We start from the raw sequence: 26,194 nt of genomic DNA, 5'->3' as shown, positions 1-26,194 counted from the left end.
CATTTCAACGAAAATTGGTAAAATTTGTGGCCTACTAAATGGGCTCAAACATTTTAGAACACGCTGTACTTTTTGTGGCTTTTGGTGGTTTTTTAATGTTGTATTTTTTCAATGCAAAAAGAAAATAAGTTAGAATTACTGTTGATTTGTGTGTCTTGGGTCTTTTTGAAGTGTGATATTTGCCATTGTTTTTTTTTCTACTTCAATTTAATGTACAAATTGTGCATGCACACTCACCTGAAGCGTGCATTTTTAATCCTATTGTGTTTGAGGTCACGCATTGGGTCAGTTATTGACCTTCTTATCATCCCTGCTAAAGCCTAGTGTGTGATGTCAAGGTACAGGAGGAGCCGGATTAGGTCGGTTGGTTCCGAGACAAGGGCTGTAACAGTTTTTTTTTTTTTTTTACAAAAAAATACAGCTGTACTATGCATGTTGTTTTTTAAACTAATAAAAGCCTTACCAAACATGGTCATTTTTTGAAAGAAAAAGTCTTATGTACATGTAAATGGATGAATGGTTAATGCATTGATCTCACAATTCTGAGATTGTGGGTTCAAGCCAAGGTTCAGCACTTACTGTGTTGTGTGGGCTTTGTATGTTTGAAGTTGGTTTTCTCCAGGTACTCTGTTTCCTTTCCAGGTTCCAAAGGAAGGCATGGGAGGCTGGCTGAACACAAGAATAGCCTTCTGATGAATGTTTTTTTCCCCACAAAAATAAAGCCCTACTATACATGGTGTGTTTATTTAAACAAATAAAAGCTTTGAAAGCTTTAAAAACTTTTTTCTTAAAAAACGACATAGTATAGTAAGGCTTTTTTCTTAAAAAAACGACATAGTATAGTAAGGCTTTTTTTCTTAAGGACATAGTATAGTATTTAAACTTAAACTTAGTATAGTATAGTAAGGCTTTAAAAAAACGACACAGTATAGTAAGGCTTTAAAAAACGACATAGTATAGTAAGGCTTTTTTTCTTAAAAAACGACAGTATAGTAAGGCTTTTTTCTTAAGGACATAGTATAGTATTTAAACTTAAACTTAGTATAGTATAGTAAGGCTTTTTTTCTTAAAAAACGACATAGTATAGTAAGGCTTTTTTTTCTCTTAAAAAACACCATAGTATAGTAAGGCTTTTTTTCTTAAAAAAAGACATAGTATAGTACTTAAACTTAAACCTAAACTTAAATTTAGTATAGTATAGTAAGGCTTTAAAAAACGACATAGTATAGTAAGGCTTTTTTTCTTAAAAAACGACATAGTATAGTAAGGCTTTTTTTCTTAAGGACATAGTATAGTATTTAAACTTAAACTTAGTGTAGTATAGTAAGGCTTTTTTCTTAAAAAACGACATAGTATAGTAAGGCTTTAAAAAAACGACATAGTATAGTAAGGCTTTTTTTCTTAAAAAAACCACATAGTATAGTAAGGCTTTTTTTCTTAAAAAACGACATAGTATAGTTAGGCTTTTTTTCTTAAGGACATAGTATAGTATTTAAACTTAGTGTAGTATAGTAAGGCTTTTTTCTTAAAAAACGACATAGTATAGTAAGGCTTTTTTTCTTAAAAAACGACATAGTATAGTAAGGCTTTTTTCTTAAAAAACGACATAGTATAGTAAGGCTTATTTTCTTAAAAAACGAGATAGTATAGTAAGGCTTTTTTTCTTAAAAAAAGACAATATAGTAAGGCTTTAATTCTTAAAAAACGACATAGTATAGTAAGGCTTTAAAAAAACGACATAGTATAGTAAGGCTTTTTTTCTTAAAAAAACGACATAGTATAGTAAGGCTTTTTTTCTTAAAAAACGACATAGTATAGTACGGCTTTTTTCTTAAGGACATAGTATAGAATTTAAACTTAAACTTAGTATAGTATAGTAAGGCTTTTTTCTTAAAAAACGACATAGTATAGTAAGGCTTTTTTTCTTAAAAAAACGACATAGTATAGTAAGGCTTTTTTCTTAAAAAACGACATAGTATAGTAAGGCTTTATTTCTTAAAAAACGACATAGTATAGTAAGGCTTTAAAAAAACGACATAGTATAGTAAGGCTTTTTTTCTTAAAAAACGACATAGTATAGTAAGGCTTTAAAAAAACGACATAGTATAGTAAGGCTTTTTTTCTTAAAAAACGACATAGTATAGTAAGGCTTTTTTTCTTAAGGACATAGTATAGTATTTAAACTTAAACTTAGTATAGTATAGTAAGGCTTTATTTCTTAAAAAACGACATAGTATAGTAAGGCTTTTTTTCTTAAAAAATGACATAATATAGTAAGGCTTTAAAAAAACGACATAGTATAGTAAGGCTTTTTTTCTTAAAAAACGACATAGTATAGTAAGGCTTTTTTTCTTAAGGACATAGTATAGTATTTAAACTTAAACTTAGTATAGTATAGTAAGGCTTTTTTCTTAAAAAACGACATAGTATAGTAAGGCTTTAAAAAAACGACATAGTATAGTAAGGCTTTTTTTCTTAAAAAAAACGACATAGTATAGTAAGGCTTTTTTTCTTAAAAAACGACATAGTATAGTAAGGCTTTTTTTCTTAAAAAACGACATAGTATAGTAAGGCTTTTTTCTTAAAAAAACGACCTAGTATAGTAAGGCTTTATTTCTTAAAAAACGACATAGTATAGTAAGGCTTAAAAAAAACGACATAGTATAGTAAGGCTTTTTTAAAAAAAAAAAAAACGACATAGTATAGTAAGGCTTTTTTTCTTAAAAAACGACATAGTATAGTAAGGCTTTTTTTCTTAAAAAAACGACATAGTATAGTAAGGCTTTTTTTCTTAAAAAACGACATAGTATAGTAAGGCTTTTTTTCTTAAGGACATAGTATAGTATTTAAACTTAGTATAGTATAGTAAGGCTTTTTTTCTTTAAAAAACGACATAGTATAGTAAGGCTTTTTTCTTAAAAAACGACATAGTATAGTAAGGCTTTTTTTCTTAAGGACATAGTATAGTATTTAAACTTAAACTTAGTATAGTATAGTAAGGCTTTTTTCTTAAAAAACGACATAGTATGTAAGGCTTTAAAAAAAACGACATAGTATAGTAAGGCTTTTTTTCTTAAAAAAACGACATAGTATAGTAAGGCTTTTTTTCTTAAAAAACGACATAGTATAGTAAGGCTTTTTTTCTTAAGGACATAGTATAGTATTTAAACTTAAACTTAGTATAGTATAGTAAGGCTTTTTTCTTAAAAAACGACATAGTATAGTAAGGCTTTAAAAAAACGACATAGTATAGTAAGGCTTTTTTTCTTAAAAAAACGACATAGTATAGTAAGGCTTTTTTTCTTAAAAAACGACATAGTATAGTAAGGCTTTTTTTCTTAAGGACATAGTATAGTATTTAAACTTAGTATAGTATAGTAAGGCTTTTTTTCTTTAAAAAACGACATAGTATAGTAAGGCTTTTTTCTTAAAAAACGACATAGTATAGTAAGGCTTTTTTTCTTAAGGACATAGTATAGTATTTAAACTTAAACTTAGTATAGTATAGTAAGGCTTTTTTCTTAAAAAACGACATAGTATAGTAAGGCTTTAAAAAAAACGACATAGTATAGTAAGGCTTTTTTTCTTAAAAAAACGACATAGTATAGTAAGGCTTTTTTTCTTAAAAAACGACATAGTATAGTAAGGCTTTTTTTCTTAAAAAAACGACATAGTATAGTAAGGCTTTTTTTCTTAAAAAAACGACATAGTATAGTAAGGCTTTTTTTCTTAAGGACATAGTATAGTATTTAAACTTAAACTTAGTATAGTATAGTAAGGCTTTTTTCTTAAAAAACGACATAGTATAGTAAGGCTTTTTTTCTTAAAAAACGACATAGTATAGTAAGGCTTTTTTTCTTAAAAAAACGACAGTATAGTAAGGCTTTTTTTCTTAAGGACATAGTATAGTATTTAAACTTAAACTTAGTATAGTATAGTAAGGCTTTTTTCTTAAAAAACGACATAGTATAGTAAGGCTTTTTTTCTTAAAAAAACGACATAGTATAGTAAGGCTTTTTTCTTAAAAAACGACATAGTATAGTAAGGCTTTTTTCTTAAAAAACGACATAGTATAGTAAGGCTTTAAAAAAACGACATAGTATAGTAAGGCTTTTTTTCTTAAAAAACGACATAGTATAGTAAGGCTTTTTTTCTTAAAGACATAGTATAGTATTTAAACTTAGTATAGTATAGTAAGGCTTTTTTCTTAAAAAACGACATAGTATAGTAAGGCTTTTTTTCTTAAAAAACGACATAGTATAGTAAGGCTTTTTTCTTAAAAAACGACATAGTATAGTAAGGCTTTTTTTCTTAAAAAAACGACATAGCATAGTAAGGCTTTTTTTCTTTAAAAAACGACATAGTATAGTAAGGCTTTTTTTCTTAAAAAACGACATAGTATAGTAAGGCTTTTTTTCTTAAAAAACGACATAGTATAGTAAGGCTTTTTTTCTTAAAAAACGACATAGTATAGTAAGGCTTTAAAAAAACGACATAGTATAGTAAGGCTTTAAAAAAACGACATAGTATAGTAAGGCTTTTTTTCTTAAAAAAACGACATAGTATAGTAAGGCTTTTTTTCTTAAAAAACGACATAGTATAGTAAGGCTTTTTTTCTTAAGGACATAGTATAGTATTTAAACTTAAACTTAGTATAGTATAGTAAGGCTTTTTTTCTTAAAAAACGACATAGTATAGTAAGGCTTTTTTTCTTAAGGACATAGTATAGTATTTGAACTTAAACTTAGTATAGTATAGTAAGGCTTTTTTCTTAAAAAACGACATAGTATAGTAAGGCTTTAAAAAAACGACATAGTATAGTAAGGCTTTTTTTCTTTAAAAAACGACAAAGTATAGTAAGGCTTTTTTTCTTAAAAAAACGACATAGTATAGTAAGGCTTTTTTTCTTAAAAAACGACATAGTATAGTAAGGCTTTTTTTCTTAAGGACATAGTATAGTATTTAAACTTAAACTTAGTATAGTATAGTAAGGCTTTTTTCTTAAAAAACGACATAGTATAGTAAGGCTTTTTTCTTAAAAAACGACATAGTATAGTAAGGCTTTATTTCTTAAAAAACGACATAGTATAGTAAGGCTTTAAAAAAACGACATAGTATAGTAAGGCTTTTTTTCTTAAAAAACGACATAGTATAGTAAGGCCTTTTTTCTTAAAAAATGACATAGTATAGTAAGGCTTTTTTCTTAAAAAACGACATAGTATAGTAAGGCTTTTTTTCTTAAAAAAACGACATAGTATAGTAAGGCTTTATTTCTTAAAAAACGACATAGTATAGTAAGGCTTTTTTTCTTAAGGACATAGTATAGTATTTAAACTTAAACTTAGTATAGTATAGTAAGGCTTTTTTCTTAAAAAACGACATAGTATAGTAAGGCTTTTTTTCTTAAAAAACGACATAGTATAGTAAGGCTTTTTTTCTTAAAAAAACGACATAGTATAGTAAGGCTTTTTTTCTTAAAAAACGACATAGTATAGTAAGGCTTTTTTTCTTAAGGACATAGTATAGTATTTAAACTTAGTATAGTATAGTAAGGCTTTTTTTCTTTAAAAAACGACATAGTATAGTAAGGCTTTTTTCTTAAAAAACGACATAGTATAGTAAGGCTTTTTTTCTTAAGGACATAGTATAGTATTTAAACTTAAACTTAGTATAGTATAGTAAGGCTTTTTTCTTAAAAAACGACATAGTATAGTAAGGCTTTAAAAAAAACGACATAGTATAGTAAGGCTTTTTTTCTTAAAAAAACGACATAGTATAGTAAGGCTTTTTTTCTTAAAAAACGACATAGTATAGTAAGGCTTTTTTTCTTAAGGACATAGTATAGTATTTAAACTTAAACTTAGTATAGTATAGTAAGGCTTTTTTCTTAAAAAACGACATAGTATAGTAAGGCTTTTTTTCTTAAAAAACGACATAGTATAGTAAGGCTTTTTTTCTTAAAAAAACGACAGTATAGTAAGGCTTTTTTTCTTAAGGACATAGTATAGTATTTAAACTTAAACTTAGTATAGTATAGTAAGGCTTTTTTCTTAAAAAACGACATAGTATAGTAAGGCTTTTTTCTTAAAAAACGACATAGTATAGTAAGGCTTTTTTTCTTAAGGACATAGTATAGTATTTAAACTTAAACTTAGTATAGTATAGTAAGGCTTTTTTCTTAAAAAACGACATAGTATAGTAAGGCTTTAAAAAAACGACATAGTATAGTAAGGCTTTTTTTCTTAAAAAAACGACATAGTATAGTAAGGCTTTTTTCTTAAAAAACGACATAGTATAGTAAGGCTTTAAAAAAACGACATAGTATAGTAAGGCTTTTTTTCTTAAAAAACGACATAGTATAGTAAGGCTTTTTTTCTTAAAAAACGACATAGTATAGTAAGGCTTTTTTTCTTAAGGACATAGTATAGTATTTAAACTTAGTATAGTATAGTAAGGCTTTTTTCTTAAAAAACGACATAGTATAGTAAGGCTTTTTTTCTTAAAAAACGACATAGTATAGTAAGGCTTTTTTTCTTAAAAAACGACATAGTATAGTAAGGCTTTTTTTCTTAAAAAACGACATAGTATAGTAAGGCTTTAAAAAAACGACATAGTATAGTAAGGCTTTTTTTCTTAAGGACATAGTATAGTATTTAAACTTAAACTTTGTATAGTATAGTAAGGCTTTTTTCTTAAAAAACGACATAGTATAGTAAGGCGTTTTTTCTTAAAAAAACGACATAGTATAGTAAGGCTTTTTTCTTAAAAAACGACATAGTATAGTAAGGCTTTAAAAAAACGACATAGTATAGTAAGGCTTTTTTTCTTAAAAAACGACATAGTATAGTAAGGCTTTTTTTCTTAAAAAAACGACATAGTATAGTAAGGCTTTTTTTCTTAAGGACATAGTATAGTATTTAAACTTAAACTTTGTATAGTATAGTAAGGCTTTTTTCTTAAAAAACGACATAGTATAGTAAGGCTTTAAAAAAACGACATAGTATAGTAAGGCTTTTTTTCTTAAAAAAACGACATAGTATAGTAAGGCTTTTTTCTTAAAAAACGACATAGTATAGTAAGGCTTTTTTTCTTAAAAAACGACATAGTATAGTAAGGCTTTTTTTCTTTAAAAAACGACATAGTATAGTAAGGCTTTTTTTCTTTAAAAAACGACATAGTATAGTAAGGCTTTTTTTCTTAAAAAACGACATAGTATAGTAAGGCTTTTTTTCTTAAGGACATAGTATAGTATTTAAACTTAAACTTAGTATAGTATAGGAAGGCTTTTTTCTTAAAAAACGACATAGTATAGTAAGGCTTTAAAAAAACGACATAGTATAGTAAGGCTTTTTTCTTAAAAAAACGACATAGTATAGTAAGGCTTTTTTCTTAAAAAACGACATAGTATAGTAAGGCTTTAAAAAAACGACATAGTATAGTAAGGCTTTTTTCTTAAAAAAACGACATAGTATAGTAAGGCTTTTTTCTTAAAAAACGACATAGTATAGTAAGGCTTTAAAAAAACGACATAGTATAGTAAGGCTTTTTTTCTTAAGGACATAGTATAGTATTTAAACTTAAACTTAGTATAGTATAGTAAGGCTTTTTTCTTAAAAAACGACATAGTATAGTAAGGCTTTTTTTCTTAAAAAACGACATAGTATAGTAAGGCTTTTTTCTTAAAAAACGACATAGTATAGTAAGGCTTTATTTCTTAAGGACATAGTATAGTATTTAAACTTAAACTTAGTATAGTATAGTAAGGCTTTTTTCTTAAAAAACGACATAGTATAGTAAGGCTTTTTTCTTAAAAAACGACATAGTATAGTAAGGCTTTTTTTCTTAAGGACATAGTATAGTATTTAAACTTAAACTTAGTATAGTATAGTAAGGCTTTTTTCTTAAAAAACGACATAGTATAGTAAGGCTTTTTTCTTAAAAAACGACATAGTATAGTAAGGCTTTTTTTCTTAAAAAACGACATAGTATAGTAAGGCTTTTTTTCTTAAAAAACGACATAGTATAGTAAGGCTTTTTTTCTTAAAAAACGACATAGTATAGTAAGGCTTTTTTTCTTAAGGACATAGTATAGTATTTAAACTTAGTATAGTATAGTAAGGCTTTTTTCTTAAAAAACGACATAGTATAGTAAGGCTTTTTTTCTTAAAAAACGACATAGTATAGTAAGGCTTTTTTTCTTAAAAAACGACATAGTATAGTAAGGCTTTTTTTCTTAAAAAACGACATAGTATAGTAAGGCTTTAAAAAAACGACATAGTATAGTAAGGCTTTTTTCTTAAAAAAACGACATAGTATAGTAAGGCTTTTTTCTTAAAAAACGACATAGTATAGTAAGGCTTTAAAAAAACGACATAGTATAGTAAGGCTTTTTTTCTTAAAAAACGACATAGTATAGTAAGGCTTTTTTTCTTAAAAAAACGACATAGTATAGTAAGGCTTTTTTTCTTTAAAAAACGACATAGTATAGTAAGGCTTTTTTTCTTTAAAAAACGACATAGTATAGTAAGGCTTTTTTTCTTAAAAAACGACATAGTATAGTAAGGCTTTTTTTCTTTAAAAAACGACATAGTATAGTAAGGCTTTTTTTCTTAAAAAACGACATAGTATAGTAAGGCTTTTTTTCTTAAGGACATAGTATAGTATTTAAACTTAAACTTAGTATAGTATAGGAAGGCTTTTTTCTTAAAAAAACGACATAGTATAGTAAGGCTTTTTTTCTTAAGGACATAGTATAGTATTTAAACTTAAACTTAGTATAGTATAGGAAGGCTTTTTTCTTAAAAAACGACATAGTATAGTAAGGCTTTTTTTCTTAAGGACATAGTATAGTATTTAAACTTAAACTTAGTATAGTATAGTAAGGCTTTTTTCTTAAAAAACGACATAGTATAGTAAGGCTTTTTTCTTAAAAAACGACATAGTATAGTAAGGCTTTTTTTCTTAAAAAACGACATAGTATAGTAAGGCTTTTTTTCTTAAAAAACGACATAGTATAGTAAGGCTTTTTTTCTTAAAAAACGACATAGTATAGTAAGGCTTTTTTTCTTAAGGACATAGTATAGTATTTAAACTTAGTATAGTATAGTAAGGCTTTTTTCTTAAAAAACGACATAGTATAGTAAGGCTTTTTTTCTTAAAAAACGACATAGTATAGTAAGGCTTTTTTTCTTAAAAAACGACATAGTATAGTAAGGCTTTTTTTCTTAAAAAACGACATAGTATAGTAAGGCTTTAAAAAAACGACATAGTATAGTAAGGCTTTTTTTCTTTAAAAAACGACATAGTATATTAAGGCTTTTTTTCTTAAGGACATAGTATAGTATTTAAACTTAGTATAGTATAGTAAGGCTTTTTTCTTAAAAAACGACATAGTATAGTAAGGCTTTTTTTCTTAAGGACATAGTATAGTATTTAAACTTAGTATAGTATAGTAAGGCTTTTTTCTTAAAAAACGACATAGTATAGTAAGGCTTTTTTTCTTAAAAAACGACATAGTATAGTAAGGCTTTTTTCTTAAAAAACGACATAGTATAGTAAGGCTTTATTTCTTAAAAAACGACATAGTATAGTAAGGCTTTAAAAAAACAACATAGTATAGTAAGGCTTTTTTTCTTAAAAAAACGACATAGTATAGTAAGGCTTTTTTTCTTAAAAAACGACATAGTATAGTAAGGCTTTTTTTCTTAAGGACATAGTATAGTATTTAAACTTAAACTTAGTATAGTATAGTAAGGCTTTTTTCTTAAAAAACGACATAGTATAGTAAGGCTTTTTTCTTAAAAAACGACATAGTATAGTAAGGCTTTTTTTCTTAAAAAACGACGTAGTATAGTAAGGCTTTTTTTCTTAAAAAACGACATAGTATAGTAAGGCTTTAAAAAAACGACATATTATAGTAAGGCTTTTTTTCTTAAAAAAACGACATAGTATAGTAAGGCTTTTTTTCTTAAAAAACGACATAGTATAGTAAGGCTTTTTTTCTTAAAAAACGACATAGTATAGTAAGGCTTTAAAAAAACGACATAGTATAGTAAGGCTTTTTTCTTAAAAAACGACATAGTATAGTAAGGCTTTTTTTCTTAAAAAACGACATAGTATAGTAAGGCTTTATTTCTTAAAAAACGACATAGTATAGTAAGGCTTTAAAAAAAACGACATAGTGTAGTAAGGCTTTTTTTCTTAAAAAAACGACATAGTATAGTAAGGCTTTTTTTCTTAAAAAAACGACATAGTATAGTAAGGCTTTAAAAAAACGACATAGTATAGTAAGGCTTTTTTTCTTAAGGACATAGTATAGTATTTAAACTTAAACTTAGTATAGTATAGTAAGGCTTTTTTCTTAAAAAACGACATAGTATAGTAAGGCTTTAAAAAAACGACATAGTATAGTAAGGCTTTTTTTCTTAAAAAAACGACATAGTATAGTAAGGCTTTTTTCTTAAAAAACGACATAGTATAGTAAGGCTTTAAAAAAACGACATAGTATAGTAAGGCTTTTTTTCTTAAAAAACGACATAGTATAGTAAGGCTTTTTTTCTTAAAAAACGACATAGTATAGTAAGGCTTTTTTTCTTAAGGACATAGTATAGTATTTAAACTTAAACTTAGTATAGTATAGTAAGGCTTTTTTCTTAAAAAACGACATAGTATAGTAAGGCTTTTTTCTTAAAAAACGACATAGTATAGTAAGGCTTTTTTTCTTAAAAAACGACATAGTATAGTAAGGCTTTTTTTCTTAAAAAACGACATAGTATAGTAAGGCTTTTTTTCTTAAAAAACGACATAGTATAGTAAGGCTTTTTTTCTTAAGGACATAGTATAGTATTTAAACTTAGTATAGTATAGTAAGGCTTTTTTCTTAAAAAACGACATAGTATAGTAAGGCTTTTTTTCTTAAAAAACGACATAGTATAGTAAGGCTTTTTTTCTTAAAAAACGACATAGTATAGTAAGGCTTTTTTTCTTAAAAAACGACATAGTATAGTAAGGCTTTAAAAAAACGACATAGTATAGTAAGGCTTTTTTCTTAAAAAAACGACATAGTATAGTAAGGCTTTTTTCTTAAAAAACGACATAGTATAGTAAGGCTTTAAAAAAACGACATAGTATAGTAAGGCTTTTTTTCTTAAAAAACGACATAGTATAGTAAGGCTTTTTTTCTTAAAAAAACGACATAGTATAGTAAGGCTTTTTTTCTTTAAAAAACGACATAGTATAGTAAGGCTTTTTTTCTTTAAAAAACGACATAGTATAGTAAGGCTTTTTTTCTTAAAAAACGACATAGTATAGTAAGGCTTTTTTTCTTTAAAAAACGACATAGTATAGTAAGGCTTTTTTTCTTAAAAAACGACATAGTATAGTAAGGCTTTTTTTCTTAAGGACATAGTATAGTATTTAAACTTAAACTTAGTATAGTATAGGAAGGCTTTTTTCTTAAAAAAACGACATAGTATAGTAAGGCTTTTTTTCTTAAGGACATAGTATAGTATTTAAACTTAAACTTAGTATAGTATAGGAAGGCTTTTTTCTTAAAAAACGACATAGTATAGTAAGGCTTTTTTTCTTAAGGACATAGTATAGTATTTAAACTTAAACTTAGTATAGTATAGTAAGGCTTTTTTCTTAAAAAACGACATAGTATAGTAAGGCTTTTTTCTTAAAAAACGACATAGTATAGTAAGGCTTTTTTTCTTAAAAAACGACATAGTATAGTAAGGCTTTTTTTCTTAAAAAACGACATAGTATAGTAAGGCTTTTTTTCTTAAAAAACGACATAGTATAGTAAGGCTTTTTTTCTTAAGGACATAGTATAGTATTTAAACTTAGTATAGTATAGTAAGGCTTTTTTCTTAAAAAACGACATAGTATAGTAAGGCTTTTTTTCTTAAAAAACGACATAGTATAGTAAGGCTTTTTTTCTTAAAAAACGACATAGTATAGTAAGGCTTTTTTTCTTAAAAAACGACATAGTATAGTAAGGCTTTAAAAAAACGACATAGTATAGTAAGGCTTTTTTTCTTTAAAAAACGACATAGTATATTAAGGCTTTTTTTCTTAAGGACATAGTATAGTATTTAAACTTAGTATAGTATAGTAAGGCTTTTTTCTTAAAAAACGACATAGTATAGTAAGGCTTTTTTTCTTAAGGACATAGTATAGTATTTAAACTTAGTATAGTATAGTAAGGCTTTTTTCTTAAAAAACGACATAGTATAGTAAGGCTTTTTTTCTTAAAAAACGACATAGTATAGTAAGGCTTTTTTCTTAAAAAACGACATAGTATAGTAAGGCTTTATTTCTTAAAAAACGACATAGTATAGTAAGGCTTTAAAAAAACAACATAGTATAGTAAGGCTTTTTTTCTTAAAAAAACGACATAGTATAGTAAGGCTTTTTTTCTTAAAAAACGACATAGTATAGTAAGGCTTTTTTTCTTAAGGACATAGTATAGTATTTAAACTTAAACTTAGTATAGTATAGTAAGGCTTTTTTCTTAAAAAACGACATAGTATAGTAAGGCTTTTTTCTTAAAAAACGACATAGTATAGTAAGGCTTTTTTTCTTAAAAAACGACGTAGTATAGTAAGGCTTTTTTTCTTAAAAAACGACATAGTATAGTAAGGCTTTAAAAAAACGACATATTATAGTAAGGCTTTTTTTCTTAAAAAAACGACATAGTATAGTAAGGCTTTTTTTCTTAAAAAACGACATAGTATAGTAAGGCTTTTTTTCTTAAAAAACGACATAGTATAGTAAGGCTTTAAAAAAACGACATAGTATAGTAAGGCTTTTTTCTTAAAAAACGACATAGTATAGTAAGGCTTTTTTTCTTAAAAAACGACATAGTATAGTAAGGCTTTATTTCTTAAAAAACGACATAGTATAGTAAGGCTTTAAAAAAAACGACATAGTGTAGTAAGGCTTTTTTTCTTAAAAAAACGACATAGTATAGTAAGGCTTTTTTTCTTAAAAAAACGACATAGTATAGTAAGGCTTTAAAAAAACGACATAGTATAGTAAGGCTTTTTTTCTTAAGGACATAGTATAGTATTTAAACTTAAACTTAGTATAGTATAGTAAGGCTTTTTTCTTAAAAAACGACATAGTATAGTAAGGCTTTAAAAAAACGACATAGTATAGTAAGGCTTTTTTTCTTAAAAAAACGACATAGTATAGTAAGGCTTTTTTCTTAAAAAACGACATAGTATAGTAAGGCTTTAAAAAAACGACATAGTATAGTAAGGCTTTTTTTCTTAAAAAACGACATAGTATAGTAAGGCTTTTTTTCTTAAAAAACGACATAGTATAGTAAGGCTTTTTTTCTTAAGGACATAGTATAGTATTTAAACTTAGTATAGTATAGTAAGGCTTTTTTCTTAAAAAACGACATAGTATAGTAAGGCTTTTTTTCTTAAAAAACGACATAGTATAGTAAGGCTTTTTTTCTTAAAAAACGACATAGTATAGTAAGGCTTTTTTTCTTAAAAAACGACATAGTATAGTAAGGCTTTAAAAAAACGACATAGTATAGTAAGGCTTTTTTTCTTAAGGACATAGTATAGTATTTAAACTTAAACTTTGTATAGTATAGTAAGGCTTTTTTCTTAAAAAACGACATAGTATAGTAAGGCGTTTTTTCTTAAAAAAACGACATAGTATAGTAAGGCTTTTTTCTTAAAAAACGACATAGTATAGTAAGGCTTTAAAAAAACGACATAGTATAGTAAGGCTTTTTTTCTTAAAAAACGACATAGTATAGTAAGGCTTTTTTTCTTAAAAAAACGACATAGTATAGTAAGGCTTTTTTTCTTAAGGACATAGTATAGTATTTAAACTTAAACTTTGTATAGTATAGTAAGGCTTTTTTCTTAAAAAACGACATAGTATAGTAAGGCTTTAAAAAAACGACATAGTATAGTAAGGCTTTTTTTCTTAAAAAAACGACATAGTATAGTAAGGCTTTTTTCTTAAAAAACGACATAGTATAGTAAGGCTTTTTTTCTTAAAAAACGACATAGTATAGTAAGGCTTTTTTTCTTTAAAAAACGACATAGTATAGTAAGGCTTTTTTTCTTTAAAAAACGACATAGTATAGTAAGGCTTTTTTTCTTAAAAAACGACATAGTATAGTAAGGCTTTTTTTCTTAAGGACATAGTATAGTATTTAAACTTAAACTTAGTATAGTATAGGAAGGCTTTTTTCTTAAAAAACGACATAGTATAGTAAGGCTTTAAAAAAACGACATAGTATAGTAAGGCTTTTTTCTTAAAAAAACGACATAGTATAGTAAGGCTTTTTTCTTAAAAAACGACATAGTATAGTAAGGCTTTAAAAAAACGACATAGTATAGTAAGGCTTTTTTCTTAAAAAAACGACATAGTATAGTAAGGCTTTTTTCTTAAAAAACGACATAGTATAGTAAGGCTTTAAAAAAACGACATAGTATAGTAAGGCTTTTTTTCTTAAGGACATAGTATAGTATTTAAACTTAAACTTAGTATAGTATAGTAAGGCTTTTTTCTTAAAAAACGACATAGTATAGTAAGGCTTTTTTTCTTAAAAAACGACATAGTATAGTAAGGCTTTTTTCTTAAAAAACGACATAGTATAGTAAGGCTTTATTTCTTAAGGACATAGTATAGTATTTAAACTTAAACTTAGTATAGTATAGTAAGGCTTTTTTCTTAAAAAACGACATAGTATAGTAAGGCTTTTTTCTTAAAAAACGACATAGTATAGTAAGGCTTTTTTTCTTAAGGACATAGTATAGTATTTAAACTTAAACTTAGTATAGTATAGTAAGGCTTTTTTCTTAAAAAACGACATAGTATAGTAAGGCTTTTTTCTTAAAAAACGACATAGTATAGTAAGGCTTTTTTTCTTAAAAAACGACATAGTATAGTAAGGCTTTTTTTCTTAAAAAACGACATAGTATAGTAAGGCTTTTTTTCTTAAAAAACGACATAGTATAGTAAGGCTTTTTTTCTTAAGGACATAGTATAGTATTTAAACTTAGTATAGTATAGTAAGGCTTTTTTCTTAAAAAACGACATAGTATAGTAAGGCTTTTTTTCTTAAAAAACGACATAGTATAGTAAGGCTTTTTTTCTTAAAAAACGACATAGTATAGTAAGGCTTTTTTTCTTAAAAAACGACATAGTATAGTAAGGCTTTAAAAAAACGACATAGTATAGTAAGGCTTTTTTCTTAAAAAAACGACATAGTATAGTAAGGCTTTTTTCTTAAAAAACGACATAGTATAGTAAGGCTTTAAAAAAACGACATAGTATAGTAAGGCTTTTTTTCTTAAAAAACGACATAGTATAGTAAGGCTTTTTTTCTTAAAAAAACGACATAGTATAGTAAGGCTTTTTTTCTTTAAAAAACGACATAGTATAGTAAGGCTTTTTTTCTTTAAAAAACGACATAGTATAGTAAGGCTTTTTTTCTTAAAAAACGACATAGTATAGTAAGGCTTTTTTTCTTTAAAAAACGACATAGTATAGTAAGGCTTTTTTTCTTAAAAAACGACATAGTATAGTAAGGCTTTTTTTCTTAAGGACATAGTATAGTATTTAAACTTAAACTTAGTATAGTATAGGAAGGCTTTTTTCTTAAAAAAACGACATAGTATAGTAAGGCTTTTTTTCTTAAGGACATAGTATAGTATTTAAACTTAAACTTAGTATAGTATAGGAAGGCTTTTTTCTTAAAAAACGACATAGTATAGTAAGGCTTTTTTTCTTAAGGACATAGTATAGTATTTAAACTTAAACTTAGTATAGTATAGTAAGGCTTTTTTCTTAAAAAACGACATAGTATAGTAAGGCTTTTTTCTTAAAAAACGACATAGTATAGTAAGGCTTTTTTTCTTAAAAAACGACATAGTATAGTAAGGCTTTTTTTCTTAAAAAACGACATAGTATAGTAAGGCTTTTTTTCTTAAAAAACGACATAGTATAGTAAGGCTTTTTTTCTTAAGGACATAGTATAGTATTTAAACTTAGTATAGTATAGTAAGGCTTTTTTCTTAAAAAACGACATAGTATAGTAAGGCTTTTTTTCTTAAAAAACGACATAGTATAGTAAGGCTTTTTTTCTTAAAAAACGACATAGTATAGTAAGGCTTTTTTTCTTAAAAAACGACATAGTATAGTAAGGCTTTAAAAAAACGACATAGTATAGTAAGGCTTTTTTTCTTTAAAAAACGACATAGTATATTAAGGCTTTTTTTCTTAAGGACATAGTATAGTATTTAAACTTAGTATAGTATAGTAAGGCTTTTTTCTTAAAAAACGACATAGTATAGTAAGGCTTTTTTTCTTAAGGACATAGTATAGTATTTAAACTTAGTATAGTATAGTAAGGCTTTTTTCTTAAAAAACGACATAGTATAGTAAGGCTTTTTTTCTTAAAAAACGACATAGTATAGTAAGGCTTTTTTCTTAAAAAACGACATAGTATAGTAAGGCTTTATTTCTTAAAAAACGACATAGTATAGTAAGGCTTTAAAAAAACAACATAGTATAGTAAGGCTTTTTTTCTTAAAAAAACGACATAGTATAGTAAGGCTTTTTTTCTTAAAAAACGACATAGTATAGTAAGGCTTTTTTTCTTAAGGACATAGTATAGTATTTAAACTTAAACTTAGTATAGTATAGTAAGGCTTTTTTCTTAAAAAACGACATAGTATAGTAAGGCTTTTTTCTTAAAAAACGACATAGTATAGTAAGGCTTTTTTTCTTAAAAAACGACGTAGTATAGTAAGGCTTTTTTTCTTAAAAAACGACATAGTATAGTAAGGCTTTAAAAAAACGACATATTATAGTAAGGCTTTTTTTCTTAAAAAAACGACATAGTATAGTAAGGCTTTTTTTCTTAAAAAACGACATAGTATAGTAAGGCTTTTTTTCTTAAAAAACGACATAGTATAGTAAGGCTTTAAAAAAACGACATAGTATAGTAAGGCTTTTTTCTTAAAAAACGACATAGTATAGTAAGGCTTTTTTTCTTAAAAAACGACATAGTATAGTAAGGCTTTATTTCTTAAAAAACGACATAGTATAGTAAGGCTTTAAAAAAAACGACATAGTGTAGTAAGGCTTTTTTTCTTAAAAAAACGACATAGTATAGTAAGGCTTTTTTCTTAAAAAACGACATAGTATAGTAAGGCTTTTTTTCTTAAGGACATAGTATAGTATTTAAACTTAAACTTAGTATAGTATAGTAAGGCTTTTTTCTTAAAAAACGACATAGTATAGTAAGGCTTTTTTCTTAAAAAACGACATAGTATAGTAAGGCTTTTTTTCTTAAAAAACGACATAGTATAGTAAGGCTTTTTTTCTTAAAAAACGACATAGTATAGTAAGGCTTTTTTTCTTAAAAAACGACATAGTATAGTAAGGCTTTTTTTCTTAAGGACATAGTATAGTATTTAAACTTAGTATAGTATAGTAAGGCTTTTTTCTTAAAAAACGACATAGTATAGTAAGGCTTTTTTTCTTAAAAAACGACATAGTATAGTAAGGCTTTTTTTCTTAAAAAACGACATAGTATAGTAAGGCTTTTTTTCTTAAAAAACGACATAGTATAGTAAGGCTTTAAAAAAACGACATAGTATAGTAAGGCTTTTTTCTTAAAAAAACGACATAGTATAGTAAGGCTTTTTTCTTAAAAAACGACATAGTATAGTAAGGCTTTAAAAAAACGACATAGTATAGTAAGGCTTTTTTTCTTAAAAAACGACATAGTATAGTAAGGCTTTTTTTCTTAAAAAAACGACATAGTATAGTAAGGCTTTTTTTCTTTAAAAAACGACATAGTATAGTAAGGCTTTTTTTCTTTAAAAAACGACATAGTATAGTAAGGCTTTTTTTCTTAAAAAACGACATAGTATAGTAAGGCTTTTTTTCTTTAAAAAACGACATAGTATAGTAAGGCTTTTTTTCTTAAAAAACGACATAGTATAGTAAGGCTTTTTTTCTTAAGGACATAGTATAGTATTTAAACTTAAACTTAGTATAGTATAGGAAGGCTTTTTTCTTAAAAAAACGACATAGTATAGTAAGGCTTTTTTTCTTAAGGACATAGTATAGTATTTAAACTTAAACTTAGTATAGTATAGGAAGGCTTTTTTCTTAAAAAACGACATAGTATAGTAAGGCTTTTTTTCTTAAGGACATAGTATAGTATTTAAACTTAAACTTAGTATAGTATAGTAAGGCTTTTTTCTTAAAAAACGACATAGTATAGTAAGGCTTTTTTCTTAAAAAACGACATAGTATAGTAAGGCTTTTTTTCTTAAAAAACGACATAGTATAGTAAGGCTTTTTTTCTTAAAAAACGACATAGTATAGTAAGGCTTTTTTTCTTAAAAAACGACATAGTATAGTAAGGCTTTTTTTCTTAAGGACATAGTATAGTATTTAAACTTAGTATAGTATAGTAAGGCTTTTTTCTTAAAAAACGACATAGTATAGTAAGGCTTTTTTTCTTAAAAAACGACATAGTATAGTAAGGCTTTTTTTCTTAAAAAACGACATAGTATAGTAAGGCTTTTTTTCTTAAAAAACGACATAGTATAGTAAGGCTTTAAAAAAACGACATAGTATAGTAAGGCTTTTTTTCTTTAAAAAACGACATAGTATATTAAGGCTTTTTTTCTTAAGGACATAGTATAGTATTTAAACTTAGTATAGTATAGTAAGGCTTTTTTCTTAAAAAACGACATAGTATAGTAAGGCTTTTTTTCTTAAGGACATAGTATAGTATTTAAACTTAGTATAGTATAGTAAGGCTTTTTTCTTAAAAAACGACATAGTATAGTAAGGCTTTTTTTCTTAAAAAACGACATAGTATAGTAAGGCTTTTTTCTTAAAAAACGACATAGTATAGTAAGGCTTTATTTCTTAAAAAACGACATAGTATAGTAAGGCTTTAAAAAAACAACATAGTATAGTAAGGCTTTTTTTCTTAAAAAAACGACATAGTATAGTAAGGCTTTTTTTCTTAAAAAACGACATAGTATAGTAAGGCTTTTTTTCTTAAGGACATAGTATAGTATTTAAACTTAAACTTAGTATAGTATAGTAAGGCTTTTTTCTTAAAAAACGACATAGTATAGTAAGGCTTTTTTCTTAAAAAACGACATAGTATAGTAAGGCTTTTTTTCTTAAAAAACGACGTAGTATAGTAAGGCTTTTTTTCTTAAAAAACGACATAGTATAGTAAGGCTTTAAAAAAACGACATATTATAGTAAGGCTTTTTTTCTTAAAAAAACGACATAGTATAGTAAGGCTTTTTTTCTTAAAAAACGACATAGTATAGTAAGGCTTTTTTTCTTAAAAAACGACATAGTATAGTAAGGCTTTAAAAAAACGACATAGTATAGTAAGGCTTTTTTCTTAAAAAACGACATAGTATAGTAAGGCTTTTTTTCTTAAAAAACGACATAGTATAGTAAGGCTTTATTTCTTAAAAAACGACATAGTATAGTAAGGCTTTAAAAAAAACGACATAGTGTAGTAAGGCTTTTTTTCTTAAAAAAACGACATAGTATAGTAAGGCTTTTTTTCTTAAAAAAACGACATAGTATAGTAAGGCTTTAAAAAAACGACATAGTATAGTAAGGCTTTTTTTCTTAAGGACATAGTATAGTATTTAAACTTAAACTTAGTATAGTATAGTAAGGCTTTTTTCTTAAAAAACGACATAGTATAGTAAGGCTTTAAAAAAACGACATAGTATAGTAAGGCTTTTTTTCTTAAAAAAACGACATAGTATAGTAAGGCTTTTTTCTTAAAAAACGACATAGTATAGTAAGGCTTTAAAAAAACGACATAGTATAGTAAGGCTTTTTTTCTTAAAAAACGACATAGTATAGTAAGGCTTTTTTTCTTAAAAAACGACATAGTATAGTAAGGCTTTTTTTCTTAAGGACATAGTATAGTATTTAAACTTAGTATAGTATAGTAAGGCTTTTTTCTTAAAAAACGACATAGTATAGTAAGGCTTTTTTTCTTAAAAAACGACATAGTATAGTAAGGCTTTTTTTCTTAAAAAACGACATAGTATAGTAAGGCTTTTTTTCTTAAAAAACGACATAGTATAGTAAGGCTTTAAAAAAACGACATAGTATAGTAAGGCTTTTTTTCTTAAGGACATAGTATAGTATTTAAACTTAAACTTTGTATAGTATAGTAAGGCTTTTTTCTTAAAAAACGACATAGTATAGTAAGGCGTTTTTTCTTAAAAAAACGACATAGTATAGTAAGGCTTTTTTCTTAAAAAACGACATAGTATAGTAAGGCTTTAAAAAAACGACATAGTATAGTAAGGCTTTTTTTCTTAAAAAACGACATAGTATAGTAAGGCTTTTTTTCTTAAAAAAACGACATAGTATAGTAAGGCTTTTTTTCTTAAGGACATAGTATAGTATTTAAACTTAAACTTTGTATAGTATAGTAAGGCTTTTTTCTTAAAAAACGACATAGTATAGTAAGGCTTTAAAAAAACGACATAGTATAGTAAGGCTTTTTTTCTTAAAAAAACGACATAGTATAGTAAGGCTTTTTTCTTAAAAAACGACATAGTATAGTAAGGCTTTTTTTCTTAAAAAACGACATAGTATAGTAAGGCTTTTTTTCTTTAAAAAACGACATAGTATAGTAAGGCTTTTTTTCTTTAAAAAACGACATAGTATAGTAAGGCTTTTTTTCTTAAAAAACGACATAGTATAGTAAGGCTTTTTTTCTTAAGGACATAGTATAGTATTTAAACTTAAACTTAGTATAGTATAGGAAGGCTTTTTTCTTAAAAAACGACATAGTATAGTAAGGCTTTAAAAAAACGACATAGTATAGTAAGGCTTTTTTCTTAAAAAAACGACATAGTATAGTAAGGCTTTTTTCTTAAAAAACGACATAGTATAGTAAGGCTTTAAAAAAACGACATAGTATAGTAAGGCTTTTTTCTTAAAAAAACGACATAGTATAGTAAGGCTTTTTTCTTAAAAAACGACATAGTATAGTAAGGCTTTAAAAAAACGACATAGTATAGTAAGGCTTTTTTTCTTAAGGACATAGTATAGTATTTAAACTTAAACTTAGTATAGTATAGTAAGGCTTTTTTCTTAAAAAACGACATAGTATAGTAAGGCTTTTTTTCTTAAAAAACGACATAGTATAGTAAGGCTTTTTTCTTAAAAAACGACATAGTATAGTAAGGCTTTATTTCTTAAGGACATAGTATAGTATTTAAACTTAAACTTAGTATAGTATAGTAAGGCTTTTTTCTTAAAAAACGACATAGTATAGTAAGGCTTTTTTCTTAAAAAACGACATAGTATAGTAAGGCTTTTTTTCTTAAGGACATAGTATAGTATTTAAACTTAAACTTAGTATAGTATAGTAAGGCTTTTTTCTTAAAAAACGACATAGTATAGTAAGGCTTTTTTCTTAAAAAACGACATAGTATAGTAAGGCTTTTTTTCTTAAAAAACGACATAGTATAGTAAGGCTTTTTTTCTTAAAAAACGACATAGTATAGTAAGGCTTTTTTTCTTAAAAAACGACATAGTATAGTAAGGCTTTTTTTCTTAAGGACATAGTATAGTATTTAAACTTAGTATAGTATAGTAAGGCTTTTTTCTTAAAAAACGACATAGTATAGTAAGGCTTTTTTTCTTAAAAAACGACATAGTATAGTAAGGCTTTTTTTCTTAAAAAACGACATAGTATAGTAAGGCTTTTTTTCTTAAAAAACGACATAGTATAGTAAGGCTTTAAAAAAACGACATAGTATAGTAAGGCTTTTTTCTTAAAAAAACGACATAGTATAGTAAGGCTTTTTTCTTAAAAAACGACATAGTATAGTAAGGCTTTAAAAAAACGACATAGTATAGTAAGGCTTTTTTTCTTAAAAAACGACATAGTATAGTAAGGCTTTTTTTCTTAAAAAAACGACATAGTATAGTAAGGCTTTTTTTCTTTAAAAAACGACATAGTATAGTAAGGCTTTTTTTCTTTAAAAAACGACATAGTATAGTAAGGCTTTTTTTCTTAAAAAACGACATAGTATAGTAAGGCTTTTTTTCTTTAAAAAACGACATAGTATAGTAAGGCTTTTTTTCTTAAAAAACGACATAGTATAGTAAGGCTTTTTTTCTTAAGGACATAGTATAGTATTTAAACTTAAACTTAGTATAGTATAGGAAGGCTTTTTTCTTAAAAAAACGACATAGTATAGTAAGGCTTTTTTTCTTAAGGACATAGTATAGTATTTAAACTTAAACTTAGTATAGTATAGGAAGGCTTTTTTCTTAAAAAACGACATAGTATAGTAAGGCTTTTTTTCTTAAGGACATAGTATAGTATTTAAACTTAAACTTAGTATAGTATAGTAAGGCTTTTTTCTTAAAAAACGACATAGTATAGTAAGGCTTTTTTCTTAAAAAACGACATAGTATAGTAAGGCTTTTTTTCTTAAAAAACGACATAGTATAGTAAGGCTTTTTTTCTTAAAAAACGACATAGTATAGTAAGGCTTTTTTTCTTAAAAAACGACATAGTATAGTAAGGCTTTTTTTCTTAAGGACATAGTATAGTATTTAAACTTAGTATAGTATAGTAAGGCTTTTTTCTTAAAAAACGACATAGTATAGTAAGGCTTTTTTTCTTAAAAAACGACATAGTATAGTAAGGCTTTTTTTCTTAAAAAACGACATAGTATAGTAAGGCTTTTTTTCTTAAAAAACGACATAGTATAGTAAGGCTTTAAAAAAACGACATAGTATAGTAAGGCTTTTTTTCTTTAAAAAACGACATAGTATATTAAGGCTTTTTTTCTTAAGGACATAGTATAGTATTTAAACTTAGTATAGTATAGTAAGGCTTTTTTCTTAAAAAACGACATAGTATAGTAAGGCTTTTTTTCTTAAGGACATAGTATAGTATTTAAACTTAGTATAGTATAGTAAGGCTTTTTTCTTAAAAAACGACATAGTATAGTAAGGCTTTTTTTCTTAAAAAACGACATAGTATAGTAAGGCTTTTTTCTTAAAAAACGACATAGTATAGTAAGGCTTTATTTCTTAAAAAACGACATAGTATAGTAAGGCTTTAAAAAAACAACATAGTATAGTAAGGCTTTTTTTCTTAAAAAAACGACATAGTATAGTAAGGCTTTTTTTCTTAAAAAACGACATAGTATAGTAAGGCTTTTTTTCTTAAGGACATAGTATAGTATTTAAACTTAAACTTAGTATAGTATAGTAAGGCTTTTTTCTTAAAAAACGACATAGTATAGTAAGGCTTTTTTCTTAAAAAACGACATAGTATAGTAAGGCTTTTTTTCTTAAAAAACGACGTAGTATAGTAAGGCTTTTTTTCTTAAAAAACGACATAGTATAGTAAGGCTTTAAAAAAACGACATATTATAGTAAGGCTTTTTTTCTTAAAAAAACGACATAGTATAGTAAGGCTTTTTTTCTTAAAAAACGACATAGTATAGTAAGGCTTTTTTTCTTAAAAAACGACATAGTATAGTAAGGCTTTAAAAAAACGACATAGTATAGTAAGGCTTTTTTCTTAAAAAACGACATAGTATAGTAAGGCTTTTTTTCTTAAAAAACGACATAGTATAGTAAGGCTTTATTTCTTAAAAAACGACATAGTATAGTAAGGCTTTAAAAAAAACGACATAGTGTAGTAAGGCTTTTTTTCTTAAAAAAACGACATAGTATAGTAAGGCTTTTTTTCTTAAAAAAACGACATAGTATAGTAAGGCTTTAAAAAAACGACATAGTATAGTAAGGCTTTTTTTCTTAAGGACATAGTATAGTATTTAAACTTAAACTTAGTATAGTATAGTAAGGCTTTTTTCTTAAAAAACGACATAGTATAGTAAGGCTTTTTTTCTTAAAAAACGACATAGTATAGTAAGGCTTTTTTTCTTAAAAAACGACATAGTATAGTAAGGCTTTTTTCTTAAAAAAACGACCTAGTATAGTAAGGCTTTATTTCTTAAAAAACGACATAGTATAGTAAGGCTTAAAAAAACGACATAGTATAGTAAGGCTTTTTAAAAAAAAAAAAAAACGACATAGTATAGTAAGGCTTTTTTTCTTAAAAAACGACATAGTATAGTAAGGCTTTTTTTCTTAAAAAAACGACATAGTATAGTAAGGCTTTTTTTCTTAAAAAACGACATAGTATAGTAAGGCTTTTTTTCTTAAGGACATAGTATAGTATTTAAACTTAGTATAGTATAGTAAGGCTTTTTTTCTTTAAAAAACGACATAGTATAGTAAGGCTTTTTTCTTAAAAAACGACATAGTATAGTAAGGCTTTTTTTCTTAAGGACATAGTATAGTATTTAAACTTAAACTTAGTATAGTATAGTAAGGCTTTTTTCTTAAAAAACGACATAGTATGTAAGGCTTTAAAAAAAACGACATAGTATAGTAAGGCTTTTTTTCTTAAAAAAACGACATAGTATAGTAAGGCTTTTTTTCTTAAAAAACGACATAGTATAGTAAGGCTTTTTTTCTTAAGGACATAGTATAGTATTTAAACTTAGTATAGTATAGTAAGGCTTTTTTCTTAAAAAACGACATAGTATAGTAAGGCTTTAAAAAAACGACATAGTATAGTAAGGCTTTTTTTCTTAAAAAACGACTTAGTATAGTACTTAAACTTAGTATAGTATAGTAAGGCTTTTTTCCCCTCAAAAGACGACATAGTTCAGTCAGGCTTTTTTTCTTAAAAAAACAACATAGTGTAGTAAGGCTTTTTTCTTAAAAAACGAAATAGTATGGCAAGTCTTTTTTCTTATACATGGTCTTTTTTTGCAAAAAAATAGCCCTACTATACATGGTCTTTTTTGGAGGGAAATAAAAGCCTTACTATACATGGTCTGCTTTTTTTTGCAAAAAATATCCTTACTCTCTCTATATGCTCCATTTTTCAGGGGGGTGTAAAATATCCTTACTATACATGGTCTTTTTCTGAACTATAAAAGCCTTGTTAGACATGGTCTGTTTTTCAAAAAATAAAAGATGTTTTTTAATTTATAAGAAATGCTTAGTTTTTTGTTTTTTTTTTAAAGCACAATTTAGGGGGGGCAAAAGCATATTTAGACGAGCCCCTAAAGTAGGCCTAGTGACGCCACTGGGGGATTAGCATTGGTGCACTGTTTATATTGGTGATGTAACGCCATGTACACTGATCCACCCTTAATTCCCAATGCAATGGAAGAATACCGTTCAGATTAGGAGCGCTGTCCAGTGTTGAGGGAATCCGCTCACTGCCACTGTCAAGTCAAATACACACGTTGAACTGGACTGAAATGACAAAAAAACTCCAGTTAAATCCAGTCCCAAATCAATGATAGCCAAGAATGTTAATATTTACCATGTATTGATGATTTTTTGTTGGTATCCGAGGAAAAGGAGGATTTCACAACTAAGCGTGGAAGGACGCGTTAGCTCTTGAGCCCTTGGTTAAATCCCGCTCGGTATCCGTCGGTTAATCTCGACCGGGGTTTGGCTTTGGAAGACGCTCACTCCATGTTTTCCCAGCAGCGTTCCGGCCCCAAAGCGAAAGAAAGCTCATCCGGCCGAGCTGATTTGAGGCTACAAGATGGGCGAGGAATTGGAAAAAGCGCCTCATCCAACATTGAGGTCAAGAACATGCAGAGATTGACCAGCTGATGCGAGAGCGCCTGGTGTGACCAATGCTTAGAGCTTTACTTAATGTTTTGAAAGCACCGTCAGTTGTTTCCACTTAAAAATGCATTCGTCAACAACACCTAAAAAACACAATTTGCCCTAATCCTAGTTCAAAATGTCATTTTTGAAACCCCAAACGTAATTTGAATTTTAATTTTTTCAACCCCAAACGTAATTTGAACTTTCATTTTTTCAACCCCAAACGTAATTTTAATTTTTCAACCCCAAACGTAATTTAAAATTTCATTTTTGAAACCCTAAATGTAATTTGAAATGTCATTTTTCAACCCCAAACGTAATTTGGAATTTCATTTTCAAACCCCAAACGTAATTTGAAATTTCATTTTTCCACCCCAAACATACTTTGAAATTCCATTTTTAAACCCCAAACGTAATTTGAAATTTCATCTTCAAACCTCAAACGTAATTTGAAATTTCATTTTAA

The 26,194-nt window shown here is 26.5% G+C and overlaps 1 long non-coding RNA gene across 2 annotated transcripts in view; it reads right to left on the bottom strand.

Annotated features, from left to right (window-relative positions):
• The window catches only part of LOC144075941 (uncharacterized), a 26,458-nt gene extending 727 nt beyond the window's left edge, over positions 1-25,731 (bottom strand). Inside the window, exons 1-3 of one of the 2 annotated variants that reach the window (XR_013300678.1) lie at positions 25,433-25,731; positions 25,282-25,362; positions 578-669 (exon numbers count right to left, since the gene is read on the bottom strand). This is a non-coding gene — a long non-coding RNA (uncharacterized LOC144075941). Of the gene's footprint in view, positions 1-577; positions 670-25,281; positions 25,363-25,432 lie in introns of those variants that run through there. The other variant, XR_013300677.1, reaches the window with a different exon arrangement.
• Positions 25,732-26,194: the final 463 nt, after the last annotated feature.

This window comes from Stigmatopora argus, chromosome 6 (assembly GCF_051989625.1).
Source record: "Stigmatopora argus isolate UIUO_Sarg chromosome 6, RoL_Sarg_1.0, whole genome shotgun sequence".
In the NCBI taxonomy this organism is placed as follows: Eukaryota; Metazoa; Chordata; class Actinopteri; order Syngnathiformes; family Syngnathidae; genus Stigmatopora; species Stigmatopora argus.
The sequence above is the reverse complement of the archived record's forward strand: the minus strand, read 5'-3'. Positions and strand labels throughout refer to the sequence as shown.